Here is a 25,463-nt window from a genome sequence, read left to right on the forward strand (position 1 = left end):
GTACTTACATTTTTTAAAATACCTATATGTAATTTTATCTGTAATTAATTTCTGTAATTACATTTATAATTACACTGTTGACCCATCCCTTAACCCAACCCATACCACCAAACCTGTCCCCAACCTTACCCGTATCCCACCTCAATCGCAGCAGAAGTATTTTGCAATACAATATAAACACAATAAGTACATTGTACTTATTTTTTGATGCAAGTACATAGTAGTTAAGGCCACCTAATATAAAGTGGGACCACTTAAACTTTGGAAAACCGCAAAATGCAAAACGTCTTCGAATGAATTTGCATGCATATCAGTGGAAGTCAATGAAACGAAAAGTTAAGTGTGATACCTCTTAAGGCTGGTTTAAGCTGTGTGTGTTTTTTTAGTATGGTTATCAGCTGGACCACTGGGCAGTGGGGCTGAAGTTGATCTGTTAAAGGAATATTTTGCCCAAAAATGAAAATCCTGTCATCATTTACTCACCCTTAGAACCTTTCCTTTTTTTTATTCTGTTGAGTCTTTTGAAGAATGTTGCTAATGAAACAGCTGCCAGTAGCAACTGACTTCCATAGTATTTTTTCCATGCTATGGAAATGAATGTCTACCACATTATCCCTAAGATCTTGGTCAACCTGGTTAGTGCTTGTGGAGCACCTTGGCCAGGGTCAAACCAGCAATAAACCAGCTTGACTACCTTAAGCTGACATGACCCGTTTTTCCAGCTCTTTAATAACTTTTTTTTCCTACAAAGTTCAATGGAGACAGCAAACTGCTAAGAAAACAAGTTGTCCAAGATAAAAGACTGTAGAAAAAGGTCACCTGACAGATTAACATCTCATACTTTCTGTTGGTTTTTGCAGAGTACTCCAGTACCAGATTTTTACATTCTTTGAAGGTGACTATTCCCAAAAATTACTGGAAAAGGTGCTATTTTTTATTTGGTCTAAATTGGATGGTGTGAATATGTACCCTCGGTACTCAAGTCTTTGATAATGCTGATGATGCACTTTTGAACCTTTGTGATTGCTACAGTATAATCAAGCTGCTCTAATCAAGCTGAGAGGTCCATGTGCAAAGCATTCTGGGACTAGTTTCCAACCCTTTGAGGGTTTGCCAAGGCATACAGGAGTTCCCTGCCTCCTGCTGCGATTAGAAAAGGACACCATTCCCTGACTCGCATTTTCCAAGCCATCCCAACAACACCTTAGATTCTCCAAAACACATTTACTGTTCCTCAATCTCTGATTCACTCACATAACTGAAGGCTTTGTTTGAAAAGTCTGTCCCTGGCTGGTAGCCATAAAGTTTCACAGGCCCGAAGGCTACAGCGCTGAACTACCATTACGACCCAGGAACAAAGACATACAGTGTTCAGTATTCAGGGGCAGCTCATACTGCCTCATGACCTCACCAGAAAAAAACAGTCTATTAATGCAGGGAAACTAAGATGGAAATCCTAGGTGAACACACAATGATAGCCCTTGGTGATATCGGTGTTCATAAATGGGACAGATTTTGGGAAGGATCTAGTTTTGATAAAAGTTCACAGGAATGAGAAACTGCAGAGAGACGGTTCTGTGATCAAAGCATGATGGAGTCACCTGAGGCTCATCTGTGTTTTCACTGAACCAGCAGCAACTGTGATCTAAACACAGCAGGGGCTGGTAAAACACTAATGATAAGCAAGCACTAGAGGCTTATAGCTTATATTTCCAACTTCTCTGGTTCCACTAACCGCACATTGCAGCAGAAGTGTGTCGATAGAAAGATACAATGTCCTATTAGGAATCAGTTATCACAACTTCCGAAGTAAATGTATTTAGTACGACTTGAGTTCTGATACAGTAATACGTGTGGGTGATTTTCAAAGTTGCTTTTTTAGGTTAAACATGTTTTATTTTGAATAAATTGTTTCAGTGGTCATAAAAATTTTCTAAAAAAACAACAACAACAACAAAAAAAACATCCCATAGCTTCTCATGCAAGCACAATAATTATAATACAATTTGGATTTTTTTTTTTAAATAGTTCCAGATGTTATACCATTTCAATGTATCATTAAGCTGTTTTGACACACCGTTTCCAACCAATAAAAGACACACATTTGCTGCACACAAAGAATAACTTTTAACTTATTTTATGCTTATTAATGCTACTGCTGTCAAACGATTAATCACAATTAAATCGCATCCAAAATAAAAGTGTGCACTGTGTATATTTATTATGTACATATACATATATGTTTTGAAAATATTTATGTATTTACATGAATGTATTTATATTATATATAAAATATAATAAATAAACAACATTTTTCTTAAATATGTACGTACATGCATGTGTGTGTGTTTATATATACATAATGAATATACACAGTACACACACATTTATTATGCAAACAAAAACGTTTATTTTGGATGTGATTAATCACGATTAATCGTTTGACAACACTAATTAATGCTACAAATATATTTTAGTTATGTTGAGATGTCACAGCACAGGAATTTCTAAATGAACACAGTAGTAGTTCCACATTATAATTTGAATAGAATGACTTTTTCCCAAAAAAGCTTGAAAAAATTTTGCATTTACATTTGTGCCTTTTTACATTTTTGCAGCAATATGTACTTTTAAGATTAGTCTTTTTTGGCCCAATTAAATATATGTATTGCATTTCGAGTGGTACTTTTTTTATACATTTCTGTATTTCAAAACTGGTGAAACCCCATCCATAATTTTCTACTGCTTTTCTTTTGCATATTAGATGTGCAATCTCTCTCTGTTTGTATTTGGCTGCCACAACTTTCACCCGTTATTAGTTATTTTTACATACAGTTCTTAAAACATCTGAAATCTGTTCATTTTAAAAAAAAAACACACAACATGAGGGGTCTTTGAACATTGTCTTGGATAATGTGGGCCCATGGAGTCAAACTATGTAAACTGCAATAAGTCTCCTGAGTTATGAAAGAGAGAGCAATGTCTGAGCAATAAAATATTCCTCTAAGATGGTATATTCATATAAGAGGGTCGGGCTGTACTGGGACGCATGTGTTTACAGTTACACATCTGAGCGTCTCTGCTGTCCTGCACTGAACTGCTCCATGACATTGGATGGCTGCAGGAAATTATGGTAATTTGGGACCTGGAAAAACCAACAGCCACGCCACAGGACTGGGATCACGACATACCTGCTTTACAAAACACGAATACCACAGTTAAAAAAAGCCTCTAGACTTTATAGCAGACATACTCCCCTAGTGAGGCCCAGTGCACTCAACAACCATCTAACCCATAAACCTCCAGTTCATTATAAAGGTGCTAATTTTGCTCATACTGGAGGTTTTTTTTTTTTACTTAGTTCTGCACATATCTGCAGTTCAGCCATCATCCTGACAAGAGGTTTTTAAGTTATACTTTCACAAGCTACACATTCTTTGCTCTCCCAATTTGAACAGTTGCCTCTAAGGTGGTGCTTATATGTTGTCAGAGGTGTTACCAACCACTACAAATTTACATTTGTGCCACGGACTATCCACCAGTGTAACATAAAAATGTTATTTTATAAATATGTCTCTTTGACAGTGATGAACCAAGCCTAGAAAGAATCAATAATAAATGCTTTTGTATTTTGAAACTTTTTGAAACTCCCATATTCCATTTGGTTGGGATAAGGCTCAGAAATTCTGTGTTGTAGGTTTTAATTTTTCTAGATTCTCAAAACAAATTATTACATCATTATCAAAAAAATAGATTTTCATGATGAATGCATGAACTTTAACAATTGAATTACTCTTAAATCAGATTAAACTTCAATGTTTTGGCAAAGTGCTGCAAAACAAGTTGACAGTTTAAATTGAAACATGGAAGAAAAATTGTGTGAAATTCCTTAAAATTAATGTTTCAATAAACTGCATTATCATTATTGTTACTTACTATATTCTGCTGTGCAACACGGCATAAATATATTGTCTTTTTTTCTCCAAGTTAAACGGGCAGGTTTTTGTGGGTTGTAAATGCTTTGAGGTGAAACGCTTGTGAAGTGAACTCTCTGGAGATGATATTTGGGGATTGCCCTCATATAGTGAGACAACTGAAAAACTTCAGACATCATACTGAAAAAGCATTCTTATTGTGGTTTAATATTCACAGACACTAGTCCACATCAGATTTGATTAGGTACACAGCCACTTTTGATTTATTCATCCAAATTTTGGCAAATTCCGTGACATTCTGTGTAAATTCCAATTTTAGATTCCATGATTCGCTTCACATTTTCCACATCACAGAAATCATAGAGCTTTAGTTTTTTTTTTCCATGTATTATTTGATGTATTTTATTATTTAAAATTATTTCTAATTTGAATTGCCCATTGGTAACTTAAAGCATGTGAAGACATTTCGATTTTTTCTCCATTCAGAATTTTTTCTTAAAAAATAAAAGACAAGCAACAATAGAACTATAATGGTATGCATGCATTCCCTCCCCCAAACTTCCCAAACAAGGATATTCAGTCATCCATACCAATGACCTGATAAAACATGTGAGACCATGTTATCCACTCATGGCTGAACACATGGCCAGAACTGAAGACACATTAAGTCTCCTGACCCCCTAGGTCTTATCTCAGTCTGCACTGTTGACAGTATACAGGGATCTGAACTACTTAACTCTTTCACAGACAATCTTCAGTGCTGTCACCCTGAGGTCTTCCAATTGCTTCAAAGTGTTTATGGACCAGGTCCCCTAAATTTCACCTACTTGGTACCATGCAGTAAGATCCTATTTAGACTCTGCGTTAAGACTAAGAGTTTTACTGCCATGCCTATGAGAAACACCCCGTCTGCAAGTCAATTAAGCAACAGTGTTGAATAGTCTCTCTGGAGAGAAAATATAGTTTCTAACTGCACCATTCTTCTACAGCCTACATTATGATACGTCTACATTACGATAAGTTTACAAAACAAGCTGCACTGAAATCCATCTAACTGTTAAGATTAGAGTAGACTGAAATGACCAAAGACCTTGTCAAATATAAACTTAAGTTGCCTGTTTGTTACACTGGCATTATTCTGAAGGACATGCAGAGCTGTAGGTGCTACACATAGCAATATACTGGTGTTTCCTCCTTGTACTTCACAATGACTAGGCAGGCCACGTTTCTCATCCTCTAATACTCTAGTTATGTTTGACATGAAACATTAATGTCATGTGATGCCTTAATCTATGGCCTCGTCTACACTGTCAATTAAATGTGAGCCAATTCTGATTTTGTTTTTGTTTTTTTAAATCAGATATGGGCAACAAATCCGAATTGGGCATCAAGTCCTGCAATGAGGCCTATATGACTTCACAATATTCTTCACTTTTTCTCTCCGTGTCTTTGGTCAAATCACAAACCGTTAAAAAAACTAGAAAAGACTGGAACTGGCATGCATAAATAGGTAGCAATAAGAAGGAAAGATTTAAGCAAAACATTAGTAGGTGTGACCTCCCCTTAAGGGAACATTTGAGTTGGTTAAATATCAGACTCCTTCAATTCCCGGCTGTGAAACATATCAGAAGCTTTTGTTATTATGACAATCTCAGCAAATTATGTTTGTCCATTTACCACAAAGCCACAATCAACCTTTGTGGAAGCGTTGCTATTCGATAAACTGAGAAAAAGTGTGTCTCAGTGGTTTGAGGTTTAAGCACAGCTGTTTTGATAACTGTCCAGGCCTGGTGAATCCAAACAGATCCGCTTCAGCTGGGAATGAACCTTCAGCCAGAGTCCAATCATAGTCATTTCCCACCACAGATGAATCAAATACACATAAGCATCTTTCTAATGTCAATATTAAACAACCTGTTTTTTTCCCTTCCATCACACTATATTAGAGTTTGCATCACCTTCAAGAGGAGGTCATGTTCACACATGAATGGTTAATTAAAGAGTATTTGCTAGACTATGTGCGTAATGGGAAAATGGTATCAGATACACTAATGCATGCAGCATATGAAAAGGTCAAAATCTTTCTCTGTTTTTCACTGGACTCTTTATAAACCTTTTTTTTCCCTCCCTGAACACAAAGCTGTTTGAGCAGATCAGCCTTACACTACCAGCCAATTTCACAAACACAGCACACATGTGCTTCCTGCCCTTATGACAACCACATGAGAGGCTGTTACAAATGATGGGGGCCTTTTAGCCCACAAAATGGAAAAAAAGGAATAAGGAAAAATAGAGGACACAAAGCCAAGTGTACGATGCTCTGAATACAAGAAGTTTGAAAACGTGGATATGGGCGGTTCTTTATGGTAACTAGAGCTGCTACAGCTGGATGTACCTCTGACCTCACTCTGCCGGTATGTGTGCGCATGTGTGTGTGAAAGAGAAAGGAATACATGTATACACATCTTAATAATAAATAAATTACTTGTTTACAAATTTCATTTACTATTCATGAATATCATGACTTTTTTTGGGGAGGGTGGGGTTACATTTTACAACCTGAAGGTAAATAAATAAATAAATAGACAGACAGATGGATATTAGGAGACTAATGTTACACAGTGCAGAGTTTCTCTCTATGACTGACTGATTGATTGATTGATTGATTGATTGATTGATTGATTGATTGATTGATCGATTGCTTATTTATTTACTGTATCTAAGCAGAACGAACGAATGATAGAATGAAAGAAAGAAGAATAAAACAATCAATGGTTGCACCACATGACTTTGTTGGTCACCATACAACTCAAAGCCGTTTAATTGCATATTTCTTTGTATAAGAAATATTAAAACATTTTGCCAGACAACCTAATAAGCTTCTCTCTTATGTGTCATGCAATCACTAAACATGACACCAAATAAATAAAAATAAACTGCTTTTAAACAGTACATTATGTTATATTTAGGAATACAGTGTTCCTCAACCCATTCAATGTGCATAACTTGTTAATTAGCTAGAAAAAAAATATAATTCTGGAGAATGTTCGGTGTCTGTTTTCAGCTAGATGACAACTTTATTTCAGTTTCAGTGTTTGGTGAAAAATTAATTTCAATACATTACTTCATACACGGTTTCACAGTGTTATGTTCGTATATCATCCTAGAGGAAACTCAAGCCATCTTTGGCAATATATGCTGTAACAGCCCTTACAGACTCACAATCACACTTTCTCTCATGTAGCTAGCTGGCTGTCTGCCACCTCTACCTCTGTTCACCTGAGCAGAGACCACATTCATCACATTCTTCCAAGAGGTCCAAAATGTCCCTCTCAACATTCATCTCATGCACCTCACTAGGTATGTTTATGCATATATTTAGCACATACTCAAGTCTAATTCACTGACCAGTTTGTAAACATACCCTGATTATTTCAGGTCAACCCTTCCAATCTGATCAAAATTACATTTGGATGGATCTCAATCAGATCGACATGAAGGCTTCTCAGTCCGATTGAGGTTGCTAATGTATTATTTGGGTGCAAGAAAATGTAATGACTATAAGAACCAAAAAGTAAAGTGAGCAGAGTGTACATTTATCATATTTAGCGCTGACCTTCCACAGGAGGTCACATTGAGGGTTAAGGGTCTTGAAGTAATTATTCCCTGAAAAATACAAATTCTGCCATTATTCACACACCACCGTGTTGTTCCATACCCTTATGACTTTTTGAAAACAAAAACAGAACTTCAAAAAAAAAAAAAAAAAAATCCCACCTGCAATTACAAAGACATTTCAAGGGGGGAAAGAAACTGCATTTCCTGTTCAAGGGAGAAAAAAAAAACATAATATGTTCAGTGATAATTAGCAATTTCAGATCTTGCTTGACCAGTGGTAGTGTAGACAGTGAAGCTCAAATGATCCACTGCCTGATATAGTTGGACACAGCAGTCAGTTAGGAACACATACTAAAAATCAACACTACACTGACCTGGCGACCTCTCATAATTTAATGGCTGTCAGTATGAAGTATTTATAGGCCATTTAAATAAACAACCCTGGTATCTGTTAGCAGAGCTCTAGTCTCAGCTTCAGATGACATGCCCACGGGCTACCCACAAATCATCAGTAGCATACGGCACACAAAATTAGCAAGAGCTCTCTTAAAGCTGCAATCAGACTGGCTGGCTTTACACAACTGTAGGACACACAGCTTTATATCAGTCTGCCAGGATACAAAGATGTGTTCTCAAGTTCTCAAACTGCTACAATAAGCACTTTCAAGGAAGAACCAGTCACTGGATTTGCCAACATTTGCAGTGTTCGTGGCACTGAGCATCTGAAAGGTTTATACATGCAAGTAAGATGGACCTTTTCTGTCCAAGTGGGCCAAAACAAGCTGCAATGTCCAGAATTTAAAGTAAAATCTAAATTTCAATTTGGAAATTGAACATTGTTGACAGCTTTAGAGGAACCTATTCAAAACCTTTTTGAGAAAATGTAGCTCTTCAAGGATTAGTTAAGAGGAAGCATGTTACATGTGCCTTCTCCATCCAGGCAGCCTCCAAAACACTGAAAGTGACTAGTTAAAGCTTACTCCGTGAGTTTGGAGCAGCATGCATGTGTGAAGGAGAGTTTAAGTGTGATCTGCTTCCAGCAGTGCTCCATATCTGACATTACTACTAAGAGTTGTACTCTTTCTCTCTTTGATTCAGAAACATACTCTCAGAGCACCATCATGCATTTGGTAAAAACATTAGAGGAAAAGATTACTCATATGAAAGACAAAACTCCACACTGCACTAGCTGGGTCACTAGAGAACAATTCCCATTTCCTATCTATTCTAAGAAAACATTTAGCAGTGGAGGCTTTCTGTATCAGAGTGAACTGATATGAAATGGTACATCATAGGGCCTTATCCTGTCATAACAACGTCTCGGTTACGTACGTAACCCTCGTTCCCTGATGGAGGGAACGGAGACGTTATGTCGTGACGACATTAGGGGATTTACTTGGAAGCCCCGACTGCCTCTGATAAGAGAAAACGCCAATGAAATTTGGCTAGTGGATTTTGCATACCTGAGCCACTCCCCATGCATGCGGGTATAAAAGGGCGACAGGTGCATTTTCCGCTGAGGAGCCGAGAACGTGTCCCTGGCAACCAGCGATGGTTCGAGATTGTGGCATGGGGACATAACGTCTCCGTTCCCTCCATCAGGGAACGAGGGTTACGTACGTAACCGAGACGTTCCCTATCTGTCGGTCACTACGAGTTATGTCGTGATGACATTAGGGGTCTATGGAAAGCGCCACAACCTGAACCCCGTCACGACCTTGTGGCATGCAGATGTTGACAAGCTAGCGCGTGACAGACAAATGCGATGCGAAGGTCGCAACCTTCCCGTCGCCCCAGCGCAAATTCGCTAACCTTGGTGCCCGCAGGGACCACTGAGTACATTGCTGCTGGAGATAGCCAAGCCGCTGTTCCTTTCCCCAGAAATCGGAAGGGATTTCGACCTTCTATGAAAGACTGCTTCAAGTCTTTCCTGTTTGTTGTTACAGCCCGGCAGTAACGACGGGGAAGCGAGCCTTCCGGAGAAGGGCGCTACGGAGGCCACACCCTGCCCGAAGGGAGGTAACGTGTGGAGACACTGGTATGGACTGGCCCAAGCCTGGGGCAGTGCTACATACGCCTGGACCCTGGGGCAGATCCTACCTAGGAGAAGGGAGGAAGGCTGCCAGCAGGGCCTGACAGAGCTCTGTCAAAGGGAAGACACGGGTTTACCATGAGGGAAACCGTACCGTGGATGAATACACGTGTGGGATCACCCGAAGGGAATCAGGCCGCACGGGCACCTAGCCGAGTACAGGGGCTGACCGGAGACCCGGGCAAGCTAACACCGGTACTGGGCCTGGCGTCAGACTGCTCCACCCAGCCTGACTGCCGGGGGTGCTGGACGAACTCCGCCAGGGTTCGCCGTTCGGGGAACTAACTGGAGGAGAGAATAGGCGCTCGTATCCCCGGGTAAGGTGGAATGGCGCAGCAAGCGTGACACCGGCCAACTCTTCCCGCCACTTACCTGTTACCCAACACACGGGAAGAGACTGGCTCAACGCGGAGAATGTAAAATCTCGCGAAGGTGTTCGGTGTCGCCCAGCCCGCAGCTCTACAGATGTCTGCCAAAGAGGCGCCGTGCGCCAGCGCATAGGAGGAGGCAACACTTCGTGTGGAGTGAGCCCTCACCCCGAGGGGGCACGGCTCGCCTTGGGATTGGTACGTCAAGGCGATGGCATCCACTATCCAGTGGGCCAACCTCTGCTTGGAGACAGCCTTCCCTTTCTGCTGACCTCCGTGGCAGACAAAGAGCTGCTCAGAGCTTCTGAAGCTCCGGGTGCGGTCCACGTATATGCGCAGCGCTCTTACGGGACACAGCAACGCCAAGGCTGGGTCTGCCTCCTCCGAGGGCAGTGCTTGCAGGTTCACCACCTGATCGCGGAAGGGCGTGGTGGGAACCTTAGGCACGTATCCAGGCCGGGGTCTCAGGACAAGGAGAGAGTAGGCCGGCCCAAACACAAGGCACTCTTCGCTTACCGAAAATGCTTGGAGGTCCCCGACCCTCTTGATGGAAGTGAGCGCGGTCAGGAGCGCTGTCTTGGCCGACAGGAATTTCAGCTCGACTGAGTCCAGCGGCTCAAAGGGACCCCTCTGAAGTCCAGCCAGGACAATAGAGAGATCCCAGGAGGGCATCAGGGGTGGCCTAGGAGGATTTAACCTTCTGGCACCCCTCAGGAACCTCACGATGAGATCGTGCTTCCCCAGGGACCGGCCGTCCACTGCATCGTGATGGGCCGCAATAGCAGCCACGTACACTTTCAAGGTGGAGGGCGACAGCCTGCGCTCCAACCTCTCTTGCAGGAAAGAAAGCACCACTCCAATCGTGCATCTTCGGGGGTCCTCCCGACGAGAAGAACACCAGTCCGTGAACAGACTCTACTTCAGTGCATAGGCTTGCCTAGTTGAAGGGGCCCTAGCCTGAGTGATGGTGTCCACCACAGCCTGTGGCAGGCCACTCAAGTCTACCGCGTCCCATCCAGGAGCCACACATGGAGGTTCCACAGATCTGGACGCGGGTGCCATATGGTGCCGAGCCCCTGAGAAAGAAGGTCCTTCCTCAGAGGGATGCGCCAGGGAGGGGCTGTCGCGAGGAGGGTGAGTTCCGGAAACCAGGTCCGGGTGGGCCAATATGGCGCAACCAACAAGACCTGCTCCTCGTCCTCCCTGACCTTGCACAGTGTCTGTGCGATCAGGCTCACTGGGGGAAACGCATACTTGTGCAGAGCCCGAGGCCAGCTGTGTGCCAGTGCGTCCGTGCCGAGGGGGGCCTCGGCCACGGAGAAATACAGCTGGCAGTGGGAGGACTCGCGGGAAGCAAACAGGTCTACCTGAGCTTCCCCGAATCGACTCCAAATCAGCCGGATCGTCTCGGGATGGAGTCGCCATTCTCCGGGGAACGTGAGCTGTCGTGAGAGCGCGTCGGCTGCACGATTGAGCTCCCCCGGAATGTGGACGGCGCGCAGCGATTTGAGCTGTGACTGACTCCAGAGGAGGAGATGGCGGGCGAGCTGTGACATGCGGCGTGATCGTAGACCCCCCTGCCGGTTGATGTACGAAACAGCCGCAGTGTTGTCCGTGCGGACCAACACGTGCTGGCCTAGAAGCAGTGGCCGGAACTGCTTTAAGGCCAGATGCACTGCCAACAGCTCTAGGCAGTTGATGTGCCAAAGCAGTCGAGGCCCCGTCCAGAGCCCCGAGGCTGCCTGCCCGTTGCATGTAGCGCCCCAGCCCATGCTGGAGGCATCTGTTGTGACAACAACATGCCGGGACACTTGTCCTAAGGGCACCCCGGCCCGTAGGAAAGCAAGGTCTGACCAGGGGCTGAAAGAGCGGCGACACGACTGTGTGATGGTCACACGACGTGTCCCGCGGCGCCATGCCCATCTCGGGACCCGTGAGTGTAACCAGTGCTGAGGTGGTCTCATATGAAGCAACCCGAGCGGCGTGACTGCGGCTACGGATGCCATATGCCCCAGGAGCTGCTGAAACTGTTTCAGCGGAACCGCTGTCCTGCCTCTGAAGGAACTCAGGCAGTTCAGCACTGATTGGGCACGCTCGTCCGTGAGACGTGCCGTCATACTCACGGAGTCTAACTCCACACCGAGAAAAGAGATTCTCTGCACAGGGGAGAGCTTGCTCTTTTCCCAGTTGACCCGAAGCCCCAACTGGCTGAGGTGCCGGAGCACCAGGTCCCTGTGACCACACAACTGTTCTCGCGACCGGGCCAGAATGAGCCAATCGTCGAGATAGTTGAGGATCCTGACGCCCACTTCCCGTAACGGGGCAAGGGCGCCCTCCGCCACCTTCGTGAAGGCACGGGGAGACAGGGAGAGCCCGAAGGGGAGGACCCTGTACTGCCATGCCCGCCCCTCGAACGCAAACCGTAGGAACGGCCTGTGTCGAGGGAGAATCGAGACATGAAAGTAAGCGTCCTTCAGGTCGATCGCTGCAAACCAATCCGCGGACTGAACGCATTTGACGATGCGCTTCTGTGTCAACATCTTGAACGGGAGCTTGTGTAGGGCCCGATTCAAGACTCGCAGGTCCAGGATTGGCCGGAGGCCACCGCCTTTCTTGGGCACGATGAAGTAGGGGCTGTAAAACCCCTGCCTCATCTCGGCTGGAGGGACCGGCTCGATTGCACCCTTTGCCAGAAGGACAGCAATCTCCTCGCGCAGGACAGGTGCAACTCGGACTGCCACCGAAGTCTCGAGGATGCCACTGAACCTGGGAGGCCGCCTGGCGAACTGAATCGCATAGCCGAGTCGAACTGTGCGAATGAGCCAGCGAGACGGGCTGGGTAGCGCAAGCCACGCCCCCAGACACCGTGCAAGTGGCACCAAAGGCACAATCGACGTGCCCGCAGTGGTGCAGCGAGGGGGAGTAAGGTTGGATGGAACAGAAGGCGGTGCGTTCTGACTCATCCCCACAAAACTCCCTAAGTCCCCGGGGGGACTGGCTAGAGGTGCGCGGGGAGGCATCGCGTCCCCAGACCGCACTCTCTTGGCCACTGGCAATATGGGTCTCGGGTGAGAGTGAGGAGGCAGTGCGTCGCACACTGTCAGCCCGCAGACCTGGGAACCCGGAGGAAAGGGAAATTGCTCTTTCTTTGACAATGTGGGTACCACTGGCCCTTGAGCCAGTGGCGGAACAGAAAGAAAAGAAAACACAGGATTCTCCACCCGGCCCTCCTCCGGGGGAAGGAGCGACGCTAGCCTCGTCGTCTCCTGGGAAAGAGCAAATTCCTCCATCTCCGGGTTGTGCGCGTCAGGGCCGCTTTGTCGTCTTCCTGGAGGACTTGGCGGCCGGCTGAGGCGCAGGCGGCGCCGCACTCCTGCGAGAGGCTCGACGCACCGGCCTAGGTGACGACTCAGCACGGGGCGGAGCAGCTCTGGAGGACGCAGGAGGGCGCCCACGGCGACCAGCAGACTGGGGCCTGGCCCTTGGGCCAGCGGTGGCAGCTGGAGCATCCCGCCGTTTAGGGAGGATGTGCTGGATTGCCTCCGTCTGCTTTTGTACTGCCGAGAATTGCTGGGCAAAACCCTCGACAGTGTCGCCAAATAGCCCCGTCTGGGAGATGGAGGCATCGAGAAAGCGTACTTTGTCGACGTCCTTCATCTCGGCCAGATTGAGCCAGAGATGGCGCTCTTGGACCACTAACGTGGACATCGCCTTCCCGAGGGACCGCGCCGTGACTTTCGTCGCCCGGAGAGCGAAGTCAGTCGCCGTGCGCAGCTCCTGCATCAACCCCGGGTCGGGACTACCCTCGTGCATTTGTTTTAGTGCCTTGGCCTGGTGAACTTGCAGGATGACCATGGCATGCAGGGCAGAGGCGGCCTTGCCCTCAGCGCTGTAGGCCTTGGCGGCGAGTGCGGCCGTCAGCTTACAGGCTTTGGACGGGAGACGCGGACGATTCCTCCAGGTGGCGGCGTTTTGCGGGCACAGGTGCACCGCAACCGCTCTCTCCACTTGGGGAATATCCACGTACCCCCTGGCCGCCCCGCCATCGAGGGTAGTGAGGACGGAGGAGGGAGACGAGCGGCTTCTGGCCGAAAAAGGGGCCGTCCACGACTTCGTCAGCTCCTCATGCACCTCCGGGAAGAAAGGCACCGGGGCAAAGTGCGGCCGCTGGTCGCGTTTTGCGCCGATGAACCAAACATCCAGCCGCGAGGGCTCGGGACTGGGCGGTCTGTTGACCTCCAGCCCGATACTCACGGCTGCTCGGGCAAGCATGGCCGTCAGCTCTGGGTCCGGATCGGCAGTGGCGACAACACCCGAGGGGGGCAGCCCCGCCGATCGTTCATCCTCAGAGGACGAAAGCCCATCCCCCGATGCCGCGATCGACATCTGATCCTCGGGCGGCGCACCGAATGAAATGCTGGCGGCCCCGTGAGGCGAACCAGCGAAATCACTCGGGAACCGGACGGAACAAGCGCTGCGGGAGGAGTAAGAGGTCCGTGGGGACGTGCCCGGCGGAGAAGCTCTTACTGTCACCCTCAGATCTCCCAGAGCGCCAGCCGGCGGTCCTCTGCTCGAGCCAGAGAGACCGGGACGGGTGGCGGCAGAGGGTGCCAATCCTTTCAGAAAGGAAAGGCGAGAACGCAGCGTTGCCATGTTCATACGCCCACAACAGGCGCATGACTCATCCACAAACGCATCTTCAGCGTGCTGGATGCCCAGACACTGAAGACAACGCTCGTGACCGTCATCCGAGGACAGGAAGCGACCGCAACCAAGAGAACACGGACGGAACGGCATCTTTAAAAAGACGCGAACCGCCCAGTGTTTTAGAAATTTGCTCTTTCAGGTGAAGTGCCCAGGGGAATCGCTGCTGCAGGGACACCGCTGTCTGCACCGTGACGCCACCCAGGAACAAACTCTTTTTTGAGGCAGAAGGCTTTGTGGAGATCGCAAGACTTCTCATCCACTCGGCTCCGAAGAAAAATCTGATGAGTGGATGCACCTGTCGCCCTTTTATACCCGCATGCACGGGGAGTGGCTCAGGTATGCAAAATCCACTAGCCAAATTTCATTGGCGTTTTCTCTTATCAGAGGCAGTCGGGGCTTCCAAGTAAATCCCCTAATGTCGTCACGACATAACTCGTAGTGACCGACAGATAGGGAACTGAATTTACAGAATAATGCAGAATGTCATTGAATTTGGCAAACTTTGGATGAATAAATCAACAATAGGGGTTGTACACAATCAAATAACAACAGAGCATCTGTGAATATTAAACCTAGGACTGCTGTTTACATATGAGGTCTTTGCATTTCAAAAACTCATCTTCATATCATCTACACACAGAAACCCAAATATCTTCACTACAACTTGCTACAAAAAAAGGGTTTGGTTTAACTTGGAAAAAAAAAAGACTTAAAAACTTGACAAATATATGATTAGTAGAATATGATTAGAGTACTTCTCAAAGTAATAATAAATAAATAAACTAAGGAATATACTTGATTATAATTCATTAAAATTAACAGTAAACCCTTCTTTTAAATCACAACTCCAGAATAATTCAAATTTACATATACATAAAATCATGAGCTGTATTGTAAAAGTTTTAATAAATTGTAAAAAAAAAAATATGAATTCAATTAATAAGACCCGTTTTCAGATTATTAAAATTTTATAAAACCATTAAAATGGAATCCAGAAAAATGTAAACAAAACAAATAAACAGAAAACATAATAGAATTGGGGAAACAAATAGTTGGATTTCATTTCACATCATTTTTGTTAAACTTTCAATAATCGTTATTAGAGTGTATACATTTCATGATTTCAATTAATTAGACATGCCTTCTGATTACTTCAATTTAATTTAAACAGAAAGATTTTAAACCACCTAATCACAAAATATCCTAGCAACCAAATAGCAATGTCTCACAACATCTTGGCAAATCCATAAATGTGCTAGTAACCACCCAACACACACGCACACACACATATTAGGTGAAATATTATATTTAATATAATAAAGTTTCCAGATCTAACCAGAGGAGTGAATTATTGTCAGGCATCAGAGATGCTGTGTGAGATGTCTGAAACTGAAACGGCATTAAGCATCCCACCATCTGAAGGGAAACATGAAACAGCCTACAAATCATCTACTATCATGACCTCCGGACCAGTCATACTCTGAAACTCTAACTGTCTCCGGCAAGAGTGCCAGCCTTTCTGAAACTGTTGTTCAGTCTATAATTAGCATATTAGCGCTTTGTAGGCACAGACACACTTTGTGCATACCTCTCAAAACTTCCCTAGACTGAAGCAGGGCAACAAAGTGAAAGTAATTAGAATCATCAAATCTTAGATGCAGTCATTCTGGTTATGAAACATGCACACATTTACACTGTCAACCAATTCCAAATTAATAATACCTGCCACAGCGCAATTTTCATTAATGCTCTTGACAGATAGGTCTGATCTGAAATCTTCAAAAACACCGCTCAGGTAAGTTTTGCCAATCAATGAGAATTCCCTTGTGAGAATTATGGAGGGAGTATGTGTATGCGAGTTACAGACTCAGAGTTGCATGACCTAGTTGGAACTGTGACATACGAATTCCAACTTTTTTTCTCGGAATTGAGAGATGAGAGAACTCATAGATGCGTTCTAAAGTCCAAATCTGAGAAAAAAAGGCTGACAATTTTCTTACAATTGCGAGTTTACTGTATATCTCAAAATCCTGATTTGAATTGAGATATATATTCAAAATTATAAGAAAAATGTCAGAATTGCGAGACAGAAAATCACAATTTACCTTTTTTTACCGTTTTCATTCAGTGGCGGAAGCAACTAAGCAAGGTTCCATACAGTATCAGTTCATTAGAGCCATAAAAACTCAATCCTGCAACTCTTAGTTGAGGTTTGATGGCAAAACCATTGGTTTTCGGCTTATTTAAAATCAATCAAAAAATCCCTCTCAATAAGATTACTACTGGTTACAGTTCATCAATGTAACATCAGCTAGTTGACAAGCTTAATCATTAAAGTCACCAAAAAATAAAAGCTGGTCATTTTTTATGTATTGCACAATTTTCATGTGCCCTCATAATCTTTAATCACAATAACTTCCCCTCCCTGTTGCAACATCTCTTCTATGGTAACGCGTCTCGACACGGGGGCGGGACGACCTGTCACTGTCACAAAATCACAGAAATAATAAATACGAATGATTCAATCAATTCCCAACAGACCAAATTAAATTCGCCCTACATTTTTTCTCACTCAAGAAGCCGTTTCACTCAGATATACATCACATAGGGAAGAAAAGACTGGACATCAAGCCAACTTCAAGTAAACTGAGATTATAAAATATTTTCCCTTATTGGATAAAACATGATGTTTGTTAAGAATTAATAACATATAAAAAATATAATTATCATCAATGGACAATAAAAATGCATCGTAAATTGTAGAATGACCCTGCACCCAAGCCCATTTTTATGGAGAATGATCTGATAGCAAGTCATATATGGACTGTTTATCGTGTTTTTTGTTTTGGAGTTATTCTTATATACTTGACATACATCTAATTGTGTGTTCCACATAATAAATAGCAGGAGCATTGAAACACCTTGAGGGAAAACAAATAATGACAGAATTGTCCTAGAAAAAGCAATTTTGGCGCTGAACTGTTTTTTTTTTTTAATTATTATTATTTAAGCACAGTGGGGGATGTTATGTGTGAATGTGAGTCTTTTTTGACGCCACCCAGACATGGCAACATATCTAAGCAAGTCTTACCATGTGGAGTTTAGAGATAACACACCCGCACGATTACAACAGAGGAAATTGTCTCATTTTTACTTCTGTCTGCTGAACCCATGCTGATCTTTCTTGCTCACGTTCTTTGTTGCGTTCACGTACGCCCAATCTGACACACTACTAGTGCAGACAAACACTTAGCCAGCCGTGTCAAAGACCAGCTTTGTGGGGTGGATAAATGTACCATCAACCTAAAATCTCCGGCTCAGGAAGCACAATGAAGCAATTTTCCATGAAATGCTCTATAACAAAAGAAGAATTTGATCCTATTCCTCTCTTCCTTACTCTAATCAAATGCTGCTGTATGCAAGGTCAGGTCACTACACATAAACTGTGGGAGAGCAGTGAAAGCAATAAGCAAAGGGCTTGTTGATGCAAGTATGAGGAATTTTGAGAGAATTCAGCGGCATGCATTTAACATTGACTTAGTGAGAGATATGAAGAGGAGTAATTTTATTTCACTATAACAACACAGGTCAAGGTCTAATTACATTCAAAATAATTTCAAATGCTTGTAAATATTATGTAGAGTTTATTCTACTTTATTGGATAGATACACTTAAAGTGGGGCAGGGAAACTGGATCTGGGTATGTCACAAACATGCTTGAGCATCATGATAAAAAAAATTAAATAAAACTGGCCACATACACACTGTAAGGTTTCTGGAGTGACAATGAATTTAAATACAGGAGTCAATCTTGTAAATTATAATTTTGTGTGTGAATGAAATTGGACCCACTCCTGAAATTGCAATGACTGATACCGAGGTCTCGTATGATATTCACTATTTTGCCATGTTTTGTTTATATTTGGATGGCTGGTTTGCAGAGATCACTCTTGAAGTGTTACCATGTCCAATTATTATAAGCACTTTAGGGCCTGTTGTTTGAGCTCAGCTCATAAAGCGATCGAGATTATAGAGTTCATAATGTATGCAGGTGTGGGTTGCAATATTTTGGTTTTATATCCAATATAAAGCATTTGGAGTTATTTAGGTTTATTATGACTATTCTTGTTTGCTGTTTTTTCTAACAAGCGAGTCGATACATCTTTCCCTGTCTGATACGAGCTTAAATATGTCATTAACAACTAGCTGTTCAGTTTGCTTCTGTATACACTTCATACAATTTTTGGTAAATGTGGTAGTCACTTCTGGAAATTTTCGGGGGTTAATTTCGTCATAGGATGCAGTTATATATTGTTATTGTGAAATGATATTTTAGTCATATCACCCACTAAGGCCACATACACACTGCAGCAAAATTCAGTTGTCATTTCATCTTTTAGTTTTTAATCCAATTATACACACACACACACATACATATGCATACAGTATAAGTTTTCTAGAAATTACTAATGTGTCAGTCAATAATGCAATAAATCAAATTTACTGTTACTGCTCTTCATTGTAAATGATGTGAGACTGTAGATCCTCGTCTGCTTTAGGAGGTCAAAAAGTAAATTGGTGAGACCATAAAAGGTGCAGACCTCATAATTTGGCAGAGTCTGCCTCCAGTGCACCCATGCTCCTCTGGCACGGTCCACATTTATCTGTTTACCGGTCTGATGCTGCCCACAGCGGGAAGCTAAATTCCTCTTTAATGGCCACAACCCAGAAACAGGATAATGTTTTACTTCCACTTCAGCAATAAAACTTGAAGGTCAGCCTGAGCTACAGGATTTGTACTTACTGACTAAACATATATGTTTGATTTGGGACTTTACGGTATAAACCTCTGGCAGCAAAATTATACGAGGCCTGCTATCTCCATTCAATACAGACTTACTCATTTTTAATGCCATTTTTTAAGGAGGAAATGTTTGCAAAAGTAGTTTTAAATTGAGCAAATCAATCAATCAATTAACCAATAAATAAATTAATTTCCAAAAGGGTTTATTAATGCAATTGTATTTTTTAAATTCATTGATTCATTCATTTTTTAACAGGAGGGCTTTGCAAACAAGCCTTTTCTATAAGGAAAATAATGTGATTTTAGCCTTTTGATGACAGTACCATCAATCATCTCATTAATCATGATCGGTGTTACATGTTATCTTATCTTACAAGATCAGCCTTTAAGGTGAATGAAACACCTCTAAATTTCACGAGGGAATATGCACCAAACATTTTTATCATGATCAAATCTATCCACACATTCATGGGATATATAAAGTCTTTAAAAGGTGCTAGTTTCACTTGAGTGGGATGTGAGAACATATTTTACATTAAATTTTGGCAAAATTAAATACAGTGTCTGGCCATTTCAGACTCATAGACGTTTGGGCTGTGCTGGTTTCTCGTCATCCTAAATTAAATTTTTACAAAGCTGAGCAGACCAACTGTTTGCACTTCCAAAAACAGCACAAGTACCTTTTAAAGTCTCTGCCGTTAGGCTGAGAAATACCACCACAAGCTCTCAGACCTTAATTACAGGCAACGCAAAAGCTTGGGCTATATTTTCAGCCATGCTCCACTTGGTAGAATTTAGCTGAGAGGGGGAAAAAAAGATGCAACTGTCATGATTCTATTTATGAGAATAAAATATTAAAAGACAAAACAAAAAAAAGGTTCAATGTTTGCATATTGGACTTTATAGGGGTGTTGAAAGTGATGATAAGTGTTCTTGCGGGGAAGTCGTGGCCTAATGGTTAGAGAGTCGGACTCGTAATCGAAAGGTTGCGGGTTCGAGTCCCCGGCCGGCAGGGATTGTAGGTGGGGGGAGGGAATGTCCAGCGCTCTCTCCACCCTCAATACCACGACTGAGGTGCCCTTGAGCAAGGCACCGAACCCCCAATTGCTCCCCGGGCGCTGCAGCATGGCTGCCCACTGCTCCGGGTGTGTGTTCACGGTGTGTGTGTGTGTGTGTGCATTTGTTCACTACTCACTGCTGTGTGTGTGCACTTGGATGGGTTAAACGCAGAGCACCAATTTCGAGTATGGGTCACCATACTTGACAATACGTCACGACTTTCACTTTCACATAATATTCAGACACCCATCTATATACAATAGAGCACTGGTCTCAAACTCAATTCCTGGAGGGCCACAGCTCTGCACAGTTTAGCTCCAACCCTAATCAAACACACCTGTTCCAGCTAATCAAGCTCTTCCAAGCAGGTGTGATTTGGAGTTGGTTGGAGCTAAACTGTGCAGAGCTGCGGCCCTCCAGGAATTGAGTTTGAGACCAATGCAATAGAGCACAAATTGCCTTGGATACTGTATCTCACAAAGCAATGTGCCTGACATGTCTTTCCATTGTCAGTGTGACTGGAAGTAATATCAACTGTACTTTTTAATATCTCTTGATTTATTTTTACATAAAACTGGAACCATCATTATTATTGAGACACCAGCAAAAAAGCATGTGTGGTGGAACCGGCATCAGCTTTTTGTCATTCAGCAACCGTTACTCTTGTGTGTGTCTGTCGATCTGTGTTGTGAGTCTTATTTAATGTTGTCTGTCCTTACACAATCACTTGAAATAAGCTCCACAATGTCTAAAAGTGCAGAGAAAACTAAGCACTTGGGCGAGAGCAAATCGCATTACAGGCTGCGTGTTCCTCCCTGCAAACCATCACTGCTGGGGATACACACAGTCCGTGTGTGGTCTGCTTGAGACCAGAGCATGCAGAGTCAGACTGCCCGCTTTGTGAGCATTTGTCACTGCGTATACTTGCTCTCGGAAGGCTCTCTTTGAGGAGTGAGCTTTCACTAGCGTTCCTCGCGGTGCCGGTCCTCGCCACCCCTTCGGGGGTCCCTAGAGCAGCTAGTTTGGCTTTCTCCTGCCGGTGTGCCGTTCCAGGATACCGAGCTAGCCGCTCTGGTTACACCAGAGGCCAGTCTCCAGAGACTGGTTCCCTTAGTAGGTACCTGGCGGTGTGGAGTCCTGATGCTATGGTCCAGGACTCATGAGGGCAGGCCCCTCTGGGGAAGATCGGCGTACACCGCGGTACATGGTGCCCGTCTCTCCTAAGTGTCCTCGGGAGATCGGTCTGCCAACTCTGCCACGTACGGTGTTCCAGGGCGTATCGATCTCCAGCGAGCACACATCTCAGTAGCCGCTCTGGGTACACCAGAGGCCAGTCTCAAGAGACTGGTTCCCTTAGTAGATTATTTGGCTGCGTGGAAACTACTGCCAAATGTGTCTCCATGGGTCCTGCATACTGTAGAGAGAGGCTACAGAATCCAGTTTGGTTCTCCTCCGCCTCAATTCAATGGGGTGAATCCCACTCTAGTGGGCCCCGAGCAGGCTCTGGTAATGGAACAAGAAGTGGAGTACTCTCTTGAGGAAGGAGGCCATCGAGGTGGTCCCTCCTCATGAAAGAGAGTCCGGGTTGTACAGCCAATACCTCATAGTTCCTAAGAAGGATGGAGGGTTGCGTCCCATTTTAGATCTGCATCAGTTGAACCGCTCAGTCAGCAGACTGAAGTTCAAGATGCTCAAACAGGTCGTGTCGCAGATCAGGTTCGAAAAAAAGAAAGGACTGGTTTGTCACGATCGATCTAAAAGGATGCACACTTCTACGCCTCCATCCTTTTCACTCACAGGAAGTCCCTGAAGTTTGCTTTTGGGGGCAAAGCTTACCAATATCGGGTTCTTCCCTTTGACCCCGCACTTTTACATCAACGATTGGTTGATTCTACCTCAATTGGAGCAACTGGCGATTCGACATCGAGATGTCGTTCTCGCGCACATGAAAGAACTGGGGTTGAGACTGAACGCCAAGAAAAGTGTGCTTTCTCCAGTACAGAGAACCACTTATGTAGGCATGGTGTGGGGTTCGACCACGATGCAGGCACGCATGTCCCCTGCTCGGATCGAGTCAATGTAACGTGTAACGTAATAAAAGTGTAACGTAATAAAAGTAATATTAATATGTAATTTAAAGAAAGAGTTTAATTTAGCTCAAAGGGAATCATTTGTGATTTTATAGGGGTTTGAACAGAATCACTGTTACGGCGATTCACTGAACGAGCCGTATAACAAACTCTGCACTGGATATTAAAATCCAAAATATAGTGAAAACACTATTAAATAGCACAGTAACAAAATCGGCAGATTCAGACATTAACTTGTGAGCAGAAAACATAAGATACTTCTCTTTTCAATATGCATAAGATTTTATTTATATAAACCTAAGACAAACTAATCTAACACATGAACACAAGCATTCACACGTTGCAGAAAGAGAGAAAGTGAGGAAAGGATGAGTTTAAGAGAATGGAAATGTGATATCCCAAGTTTACAGCAATATGTTCAATTGCATCGACCTGAACAACCATCAATCACTTATTTAACCCTCGCTTTGAGTTTCTCAATGAGGCTAAAATTTATATTAAATGCACCTGATTCAGTTAGAACCTGGAGGTGTACTTGCTTGCTTTGCCTGTGTTAAGGGGTTTCCTTTGTGTCGTCGTTGCAGACAGGGGGTTCCCCGAAGTGTCTGATTGGTTGAGAGTTCAGTAGTCTTTGAAGTGAGGTCTAGGGCGTTGGCTGAGGATGCGGAGTTGGTCTGGTCGAAGTTTGAAACGAGTGCAGTCGGAACTGGACTTTGTAGCAAACTTACATTAGAACACAAAACTTCACGGAAAGAAAATAAACTAATCAGACCTGATTTCTCTCCTCGACGGCACTCAAAGGGAGATTCCCGTCAGGAGTAGGGATGCAACGATTATAGATTTTGCTGGTACGATTATTGTCTGATGAATAATCACGGTTTTACGATTATGACGATTATTAGGCATTTATTCATTTCCCAACATTAATAATGTATAAAATCACATGAACACTCTTTAGATGTTAAAGTGTTATTTATTGCTGATTTGAAACAGAAATAACACAGTAACCAACAATACAGCACAAAATAATAATAAACAAACAACAAACAAAAGTCCATCTCTCCCATTAGAATTAAAAACGGTGACATCCCTGACAGTATTTCTCTTTTGAAAATAAGAAATGGAAATAGATCACAAGAGTATTTAATGTTTTCAGTTTGTACATTCTTTACATTTCTTTTGGGTAGAGAATTTGGAAACATGGTGAAAAAAAAAAATCTTGTTGGCTTTTACTAATGAATAATACTACAACAGTGAAGTGAAGTGACATACGGCCAAGTATGGTGACCCATACTCGGAATTCGTGCTCTGCATTTAACCCATCCAACGTACACACACACACCAGTGAACACACACACACCGTGAACAGTTGGGGGTTTGGTGCCTTGCTCAAGGGCACCTCAGTCGTGGTATTGAGGGTGGAGAGAGCGCTGTACATTCACTCCCCCCACCTACAATCCCTGCCGGCCCGAGACTCGAACCCGCAACCTTTGGATTACGAGTCCGACTCTCTAACCATTAGGCCACAACTTCCCCAGGGATAATAAATAAATTTAATTAAGTATTATTAATATACAACTAATATTAACTTTATTTATCCCACAGGGGAAACTATTACTAATGATGGAAATAAAGTGAAATATTATTGTAATCAACTGTCATCCATACATATTCATTTTAATAATCTTTATAATAATTCATATGATTTTACATGTAGCCTGAGAAAATCATGTCTATTGTTTTGGTTTGTGAGATCGGAGATTCATTCAGGAGGACACAAACGTCTTGAGAACGCTGCTCCGTGACTTTTATTAATTAAATAAATGAAATAGCCTACTGGAGAGACACAGACACCGGTAGGCTAATTCACACAGGCAACTGTCACTTATCTCTCCTTCTCTCTCGAATAATTAATTCAAGTAGCTAAATATTATAATTAATTCAAATAAATGTGATCTTACCGCACTATTTAATCTCTTTCTGATCGGAAGCGGGCAGAATGCTGAGCTAACGAGCCGTAGCTTCGCGTCAGGTGGTTCTTGCCTTCATGTCGTGCATTAAAATCATTCAACGTACAGCTAGCCGTGCATTATCCCTTATGTATTCGCTCTTTAGCATTAGTTTTTTTACGGCAATATTTAAATGACACCCTGGTCATTCTTGGTGTACCCAAAATGGTCCCACACTACTAACGACAGGCATTTCTCTGGTGGAAATAAAGCTTCGCTGTTTAGTCCCTCTGTCACTAATCTAATTAGTGTAGTAGCCTCCTTTGTTTTCATTTTGCACAAGCTGCAACAGTTCAGTTCCGTGCAACAGAAACACTCGGTTTTGCGAAACCTTTACGATTAATTAACCGTAACGTTTTAAAGCGCGGTTAATCGCGGAACCGGTTAATCGCTGCATCCCTAGTCAGGAGAGATCTCCTCTCACAGGCGTGGGGCACTATCGTCCACCCTCGGCCGGAGCTGTGGAAGCTGTGGGTGTGGCCTCTGAGGAGGCACAGCTCATAGCTTCCGGCCTCTCAACCGAGGTTGCTGAGACCATCCTCCAATCCAGAGCTCCCTCTACGAGGAAACTGTATGCCCTGAAGTTGAAGTGGAAGCTCTTCACTTCATGGTGTGGAGGTTACCAGCTCGACCCAGCTAACTGCCCGATTGGTACAGTTCTGGAGTTCGTTCAGGCCTGTTCCTCCGCAGGGTTAACCCACTCCACTCTGAGGGTCTACGTGGCAGCTATCTGGCCCTTCTCGGTGGCCTCTCAATGGGTAGACACCCCTTAGTACATGTT

At 43.7% G+C, this 25,463-nt stretch overlaps 1 protein-coding gene across 1 annotated transcript in view; it reads right to left on the bottom strand.

Moving 5' to 3' along the window:
• Positions 1-25,463, bottom strand: part of LOC306843413 (piezo-type mechanosensitive ion channel component 1-like) — a 103,047-nt gene that overhangs the window by 69,084 nt on the left and 8,500 nt on the right. The gene's annotated exons all lie outside the window — the stretch shown is intronic.

The sequence above is a fragment of the Barbus barbus genome, assembly GCF_936440315.1.
Source record: "Barbus barbus genome assembly, chromosome: 2".
In the NCBI taxonomy this organism is placed as follows: Eukaryota; Metazoa; Chordata; class Actinopteri; order Cypriniformes; family Cyprinidae; genus Barbus; species Barbus barbus.